We start from the raw sequence: 9,181 nt of genomic DNA, 5'->3' as shown, positions 1-9,181 counted from the left end.
CGCAAACACCTCCAGTACTAGTCATTAACTCAAATTGTGTACGCCAGTACGGCCGAGCTGTGGTTCGCTAAGTGCGTCACAAATCTCGGTTGCGTGCTTGAAGTGCGTCGCAGAGTGTCAAACAAAATTTCTCACCTTGCCGTATAGTCCGATAGTGCAGTGGTGCCGTGTCGAAGTGCATAAGGAACGCAAGGATACACCAGGAGCCCAACGAACAGTCTACATCCAAAATAAAAAATAAGAAAGAGAGACGAGTCACCTGACATGCAAACTTCACATGCACAGCCGGCCTCGCTCGCTTCGGTGGCGTGTCTGGCGCATAACGCGTACATCTGGCACGTCTGGCGTGCCGTTAGCTTGCTGCTAGGCAATGCAAGAATAATATGTCCCAACGTATAAGTTCATTTATACGCAAAACGTTTTAGATTGAGCGGGAGAGAATAAAAATAAAATACTGTCTGTAAGTTCACTGCACTTTCTTTTTTCCTATGCTCGCGTCAACTAATGGTTGGGGCGAACACTAGGCGTGAGGAGTTTCCTGTTGCCAGTTTTCGGCGAGTGTCCCCTCATCTTTCTCTGCGGTCCCCTCTTGTGGAATTTCTTTCTCCGTGTAGAAAGCGGGAACGCCGGAACGCGTAACTCGCGCGAAACGCATTCTCTACCTGCGGCGGCGCCGCAGAAGAAGTAGCGCATGCGCAGTGGGTCCGAAGCCCACGCCAGGGCTTTGTTTCAGCGCTGGCCGCATGCCTGGTCGCCTTCGGCATTCCGCTTTCCTTCTCACCCTTTCGCCATACCCTCCTCCACTTTCTGCCTCGTGGTCCCGCTGCACCCTCCTCTCTGGTTATAACCTCGCGCCTCTTCGCTCTCGCCGCTTTTATTGCGATAGCAATTATATGGACACTCCAGACACATTTCTGCAGTCGCTGTGAGGTTCCGTATGAGGGAAAGCGGGTGAGGTTGAGCCAGCGAACGCTACTCAATCTCGCGTGCGCGAGCGAGGACCGCGGCCCACATGCGCGCCCTCTCCTGTGGCGCGCGAGGCAGGGGGGTGAAGCGAGGGAGGAGGGGCGTTCTTCTCCGGTGGCGGCTACGGTGCCTTGATGTCCTCCTCTCCCGCCGCTCCGTAAAGGGTGGAGACAACCGCGGCGTCTGCTGCAGTGTTGGCCACGCGAATCGCGGACGCCGTAGTAGACACCTTTGGTGGACGCCGTACGGACGTGTTACCGGTGCTCGTGTGTCTTGAAAGCAGTCTGCGATATGGCCAAAGTGCGCGCCCGCGCGAGTCTCATCTTCAAAGCAATCTGCGATGTTTCCAGAGTATGCGCTTTGCTTTCGACGTTTAGTTCACGTTTGAGTGACAGATGCACGGAGGTCAATCAGCTCGCGGTGCTGCCGCGATTCCTAACTCCAGCGCTTTCACAGAGTTTCCGCCGTCGTCGAGCGATGTGTTCATGTTTACCTGTGTGCGCGTGACACCATGCTGATTAATTTAGTTAAAATACGGTGACGGGCTAGTTGGCTTGGATCCATGATATAATGTGTAAGCGCGAGGGAACAAGGACGTAGAAAGAAGCAGACACACAAAGACAGCTCTGTCTCTGTGTGTGTTTCTTTCTACGTCCTCGTTGAGTCACGCTTACACATTCTGTCATTGTTAATTTAGTTAGTAAGCGAATCCTTACAAGTTTATATGGCCGTTAAAACCGCTTTCTTTACTTCGTACAGCTATCTAATAATTTGCTATCGCAATGGGTGCTTCGCCTTTCCAGCGGAACTGCGATTTTTTTTTTCAATAAATGACGCGTCACCTATCGAATAGTTAGAAATAATAATTGTGGAGCTAGTCGCTTCGTACTGCTTCCGCGGTATTGCCCGTAGCCACTTATAATGGCGGCTTTCTTCCTTCGGGAAGCGGGTCACGGGTATCAGTGGCTTGTTGAGGTAACTTGCGCGCCATCGTGCCGCACAAAAATTAAATGGCACAGCTTGTTGCCTCTATCACGTTTGGCAGAGCAGTAGCACGGCCACGCAGTGACCGCAACGTCGACTGCACACAGTACACTCCGAAGTACCACAGGCACTACATGCCACGATCCCGAAAGGACGTGCTCCCGTCCGTCGCTGCGTCGCCTATTTGAAGAAAGAAGAAAATTTTCAAATAGAGAGAAAGAAAGAGCAGAAAAAGACCGGCGCTTCTTAAGTACTACTACAAAGCGTTGTGTTACTGTTATCCGCAATATTTCCCGGAGCCCTAAGAGAATTGTGCGTTACACCGACTTCATATCTAGTGGAAATGGAAGCCATGTTAGGGAAGATGCGCGGAGAAATTTAAGACTGAAAAAGTGACGCGTGTGACGGTCCCTTGGCAAGCGAGCAGTCCTTTAGTTATATGTAGGAGGTGTTGGCCGACTTCTATGCTGCTCAATGACAATCGTGTCGTTGGCAAAATTCTCACGCTCTCCCGTGGTCATTTGTAACAGCACACCTTTCTACAGAGACGTATAGACATCTGCCGAGCTCTTGCACACAGATGACTCAAATAATTCGTAAGGTGACCTATGACATCAGCTTGTAGCGGTTTCGCAGAACGCATTTCTTGCACGCGGATATTCTACAGATGCCATTTCGCTTCTTAAAGCCGCGCATCACTCACTTGAAGACTGGGGTGGCATTTTGATAACCCATGAAGAAGGTGCCTTGTTCGTGTTTTTGGAAGTCTAGGGCACGGTTCCATGCACATTTCTTGAGTTATACATTTCAACAAGTAGATGGTCCTGAAGAGCAAAATAACGAAGTGGCAAGAGCACATGTACTATGCTATCGGGACCTTTCTAACTTTACAAGAAATGTTAAAGTGCCCATTGAAAGTTATTTCAGTGTTCATCAAGTAAAAATTGCCTTTCCCGCCTCCGAGATTTCATGTTTGGTGGCTTCGAAGGTTCAGCGCAATTTGCAGGAAAAAGTGCGCATAGCTCGACGCTCAGCACGTAGGCATTACCTATTACCGCTCAGTCTTATACATACGCATTTGAACTGCGTTTGAACTGATAAAAACCCTGAAGCATGCTTTCCCGCTGTAGTTTTCATTCATGAGGTGAGTCTGTAACACCCAGTTATGTTTAAGATGAAGTTACATTATCATCACCACCGATAAAAACAGCATCAGCCTGTCTTCAGTCCACTTCCTGAGAGCATTTTCCTCTTCCTGAGATATCCTAATCCTGATATATCAGATTACCGCTCTCCTTCAACTTATCCCGTACATCTAAATATTTGCTAACCTAGTTACTCCATCATAATGCTCAGTCACTTTCGACATCATTTTCTTTCCGTGAGCACCTACTCGGTTACAATAGCAGAGCACCGTTTGTTTGTTCTACGCATTATGCGACCAGTCCAGTTTTCTAATCCTCTTGATCTCCACTAGAATATTTTTGCGGATACTTATATTTTTTTGTGGATACCTATATTTTTTGTGGATACACTAGAATAATTTTACTGTTTGATCACTCAAGCCAGAACCGCCAGCTTCCTTAACACTAAGCCTGCCATATTTCTTTCCATCGCTAGCTGCGCAATCATAAGTTAGGATTCGATATCGGAAGCCTGTAGTTTGGTATCCACAGAATACAACTTTTTTTCTTTGATAGCAAGGCTGTTAAGGCTCGTTCGCACTGAGACATCCAACGTCTAGAGCAGCGCGGAATCCAATTCGGTGGCGGCGAATTCAGGCGAAAGGCCCTCTCCGCGCCTATAGGTTCTAGACCGATTCCTGACAGCCGCAATTCTTCACCGTGGACCAATCAGAACGCAATCTGGCAAGTCAGTCATCGTTCGCGGCACTCTTCAAATGGCACCGGCAAGCGTTCGTGCTTGGCCTCTCGCCGTACGTCGTATCAAAAGGCTGTGCCGACTGCCGTGACAGCATAGCTGTTGATACAGGCTACGTTTACACAAACCTGGCAGGAGCGAGTAAACCTGGCAGGAGAGAGAGAGAGAGAGAGAGAGAAGAAAGGAAAGGCACTTCTTTAATAACTGCTGGGCATAGTTATGCGGATGTTGGGGGGCACGTAATGTCTCCAGGAGCCCCAGTAGTATTGTACACGACACCGCCTTCGTATTTATTGGAAATGGAAGCCACGTTAGGGCAGATGCGTGGATAAATTTCAGTGTTTCTGGCTTAATTACGATTGTCGCCAATAATTACTGAATCCACGTTTCATGGCTATTTTTATGCATTATACAAGGTTTCCCTGACGCTTAAAGTGCACTAAACAAGGCCTTGTTTATAATTGGTGAAAGCGAGAGGCGGGTTATGGATAATGAGTAGCTTAAGTCCGAGGTTTGCGGTTTAATTAGGACCTTCGCAGTAAAATACGTACGCAAGCGTCCCGGAACATTCTGGGCGTGTTTTACGAATGGGTCAACATTTAGCACCCCATCTTGAGAGCATACGCTGTTTTCTAAGCCCACACTGGTGCCGCAGTGCGCTGAGGAGTGGGCCACCGCCGTCGCCGTTCCCGTAAACACCTTGTCCGACGCGGCGGCCAGCGCCTGCACTGTTACCGACTCGCGAAGGGAAAAGTGAGGCGTGACCTCGACGCGGCGAAACTTCTACGCGCTGTTGCGCAGCCCGCGATGCGTAGAGGGAAACATTATGCGGTGACGTTGGAGGGAACTGAGGTCTGCGTCATGTGACACAGCTCTCCTCTCTCAACGATAGAAGCGCATGCGACATCGCGCGCATTCACCAGTGGAAGCACCTTCTGGCGCGCTGCTAAAATACCCCGTGCCAACGACTATGCCGACGCCGACAACACGAAACCGAGGGACAAAAAGAAAAAGAAGAAGTTAACCTGTATAAGTCAGAAAAAACACAACGGAAGTTAAATAACGATTTCTTAAAAGCTCTGGGCGCCATTCGTCATCCCTGGTGTCATTATCAAGGTCGTCATTGGTGGTATTTTCGAATGGTTCAAAAGAGCATGCTCACGGGCTCTTCGGCGAAATAGAAAAAGAAAGAAAAAATGACGAAGCATGGTTGCCAGTGAGTTGATCGAGTACGGTGAACGCCGAACACACGGCAGCAGATTTGCACCGGCGACTGCACCTTCGATAACAAAAGAATGAAACCATGGGTGGCAAGCAAAGAGGCAGTTCCCTTTTTTAGGTTAAGCGTAAGATGTCCTACGGAATCTGTCGCTCTACAGTTCAAATATGTGCCTTGTATGGAAGCCATTCACTCTGGTCAAAAGCACCCAAGGCTTCATAGGGCATCTCAAGGCAAACTTAAAGTGCCGGAGCCTTGTCGACGTTGCCTAGATAAGTTATGCATGTGGCCTGTTCGCTGTGTAACCGATCGTAGCCGGTTGCTTCTGCATTGCGAACAGTGTTGCGATGCAATACCGATAGAGCCCGTCTTAAGTACCGCAGTACGAGGGCTCATACGTCATGTCCCCGAACATCCGACTGGGCCTTTTCCTCGATTGATAAGACCCCGGCACTATCAGGCTTGCTTGAGTGATCTTCTGTGTCGGCAATACTTGACATGTTGTTTATGTCACGTGATCGTAAATGCATAGCTTACACCGTTGAGCGCAAAGCTGTAGATCTTCAAAAACGAATTGTTTCGGAGCAGTTAAGGATTCTGGTTTCGCTCATAACCGTCCAGTTTAAATACATACCCAAAGCAGAAGTGCTAACGTCAGGTTGTCCGTGTAGATTGATATGCATGGGCTGCACGAAAATGCCCAACCATAGTAACTATACGGGATGAATACTTTATGTGGACCCTGAAATGCTTTACAAAGACAGAAGAAAAGTGGGCACTTTCAAGACAATTGAACCATCATGTTGCTATTGTAACTCCACAATGAAAAATATATATCGTGATTTCTTCAACCGCATTCCATACAGCTTCTAGTGCAGACAACGTTCCTCCGTTCATTTGCTGTTTAAGTAAGGTACCAAGTTCCCCTATCTGAATTTAGCAATAGTATAACGATATATAACAATTTTCCTATAGAATTTGTGCGCTCGAGAGCGCTGTGACAGGGCCAGCTCATACATCTGTGATAAGCTCCTGCGCTGTGGAGTAGCAAAGTTCCAAGCTTGATCATTGGACCTTGTGGAAATGTCTTCATTTTTATCAACTTTTGACGAAATTACAAAGCTATCGTTCAATAGCAGCTTGCCAGCAGAAATTGTAAGTTCCCTTTTTTCGTTTAAATAAAACAATTTTCATTGAAATCACTAGATAAATTATGTCAGGAGACGATCTCTGCATCTTACATTTGCGCTCACTGCAGGAGCCTCACCCACGTAGGCAGCGTGACCGTACCAGCTAGCATGGCCTGTATACTCTCTAAAACTCTCAAAAATTCCCAAAAAGCCTGGACCTTTTGACGCGTGCTGTTGCCCCACAATAACAGTTATTCCCTTTTCGCGCTTTCACTTGCTTTTTTCTACCGCTGTCTGCAAAATATAGTAAAAAATTCTGGCAGAACGCATCTCATGATGAATGCAGACGTTAATGCGATTAGCGTTGAAGCAATGTGGCGACACACAATATTGCCGCCGCAGAGACGCGTTATCTATGAGGATTGCATGCCGTCTAGTTTCTGTCTCACTCTTCCCACTGAACACGCTGTGGCATCTAGCAATGCCGCCGCGAAGTCCGTGCATAACGTGTGTGTGAATACGTATACAGGCAAGATTGAGTATATAAGACGCGCGTTCGATTCCGCCCAGCACAGTATAAATATTTCATGATTTTGTGTCATTGTAGAACAGTACATAGCCAGTGGCTCATACTCAGTAACACAAGTTGGTGTCAAAGAGCTCCACTGCAGAGCGACACATACCGAGTGGCACATATTGGGGCGAGCTCCACCACTAGGAAAGCTGGCGCCGCCGTCGACGTCACGTGGCATGAGGGATCACGCGGACATAGCAGCCGCGTCGGCTGCTTCGGAAGCGCGCCGAAGCGAGCTGAAAACGAAAGTTGGAAGTGTCCCCTGAGTTGCGGTTCTGATTAAGTGGGGAGGTTCTCCCGCTTCTGGTGTAGTGGCTTCCTTTGAAGGCGTCCAACATGGTACTGCTCGGCGCCGCAGTGCCGGACGTACGGAACGGAGCCCGCTGTCAGCCGTCACACGATCCCGCAGGACAAAAACCTGCGTGAACGTTGGATCGCGAAACTCAGGACCGGCAAGCAGCCATCGGCTACAACTCGGGTGTGCAGCAAGCACTTCCGCAAGGAAGTTTCTGTTACGGCGTCGGGGCTGCGATGTTCGCGGTAAGTCGCAGAAAGCGCGCACTGAGATGCTCGCCCGCACGCACTGCCTGGTAAATATCATGAAGCTTGGGTCTGTAAACTTGTTGATGCTATAAACTGGCAAGTTCACTCGAATAGAAAGGAAACAGCAAGAAGCACATTAATGAAAGGCATGATATATATGCGCATGTTTGTGTTAACACCAAACAATGAATGCACTGAATTAAGAAAAATAAGCAGCGGGAAATTGCTCGCTGAGAAGATCGATAAACATGCGGTGCGACGCAGCTTGAGAAATTATGATTTTGAAATGTCCAAGAATTTAGAAGCAAAAAAGTTGAATTGTCGCGACGGCACATCACAAGTTGCCACAGGCGTCGAAGTCCCTAGTTATAGTGAAGTTATTTTTGAACAGCTATGATAGTCCATGCAACAATAGTTGCTTGTGTACTGTCAAAATCTCATATACTGCGGCCTAAAGCTCATGGCACGAACCGAAACACTGTGCACAGACATGCATGCAGACGGGCAGTCGGTCGCTGCGAACCCGTGCGATCGCTGCATTGAGGCTTCATTCTTTATGCTCCATTTGGTCATACAGTCAGCCCACTATCAGAACAAATTTTACACAGTTTGCTTTGAGCGATTGCCTACTTTTCGTGCAAGAACATGGTTCGAGGGACTCCATCGCGGCGACCGCGCGCAGTGGGCGTTCACTGTGCGTATTTGGTGCAGAGATAACTTATCTAAACAATTCTGTGTTTTTTGTTTGCCCAAGATTGTTATTTTGAGTCTAAAAAACTTCCCTCGTTTCGAGAGTGCTTACAGAAACGTGCGCAAGGGCTTCCACGTGGTGTTTTTATTGAGCGCCGATAGCCAAACCTATGAGGAATGCGTCGCGTTATCCGTCATCCTGCGCAAGCGAGGTGCTTCCAACAGACTGTGACTCCTCAAGTCCCCAGTATTTCCAGTAATCCAAGTTATCGTGAAAGCCAAAGGTTCACTGAAGACTGACACACACCTAGTGACCCAAGTTGGTCCAACGAGCATGTCTAACGATTGGTTTCGAACCCTGGGGCGCCAGTACGTAAAGCTATTCCAAACTTTTCTATTCCATTTCTGCAATCAGCTCACCGCGATTGGTCAAAAAGATTTTTGAACCCCGCCCCCCCCCCCCTTCACGTGTCTGTCACACGACGTCACGAAAACCGCAATAGCTCCCCATCTGACACGACGTTTACACACTAATTGTGCATAATTTTACCGAGAAAAACAAAAATAGTTATTTCTTTTTGCTATCGGACTCAGCTATTCGTCAAAAGTTTTCGGGCTGCACCCACTTCACCTGCTTCTCACGCGACGTCACAAAACCGCAAAAACTCACCGCGTCAGAGTGATACGCGTTAAAGATGCATTAATATGCCGAACAAAACTGAATTTTCTTCTGAATAGTCGCAGGCTGCCCCGTTCTGAAAAAAATAAAAGATGGCTGCCGCCGATCGCTCCGGCACTGGCTACTCGCCCCTACCCGAGAGCATGGGTTTATTTGCACGTAATAAAACTTCTTGCGTGGCCGTGTAACGTTTTCGAGCACTTTCGGCATGTTTACGACCTCATTCTGCCAACTCTTCGTTGCTGAGGATCCGTTTTAGCGACGTTCTTAAGCTTTCGTTGCATGCCGCCGCGATTGTCGATGAACCACCGCAAGCTAAGTAAGAGAAAGCGGACCAATCGCAGACGCCGGCACCACCCTCTTCATCCGGTTATCGATATTCAATGCAGTGGCTCGGCCCCATCGAATCCCTTTCAACCTGAACATGATCCTCGCCTCTTGTGAGCCAATTAGATAAGACAAGCCGCTCAGTGCAGGCAATGTTATTCTCTTTCAAGCAAACAAAAGTGGCCTTC

Source organism: Dermacentor variabilis, chromosome 4 (assembly GCF_050947875.1).
Source record: "Dermacentor variabilis isolate Ectoservices chromosome 4, ASM5094787v1, whole genome shotgun sequence".
Lineage (NCBI taxonomy): Eukaryota > Metazoa > Arthropoda > Arachnida > Ixodida > Ixodidae > Dermacentor > Dermacentor variabilis.
This window is presented reverse-complemented; position numbering follows the sequence as displayed.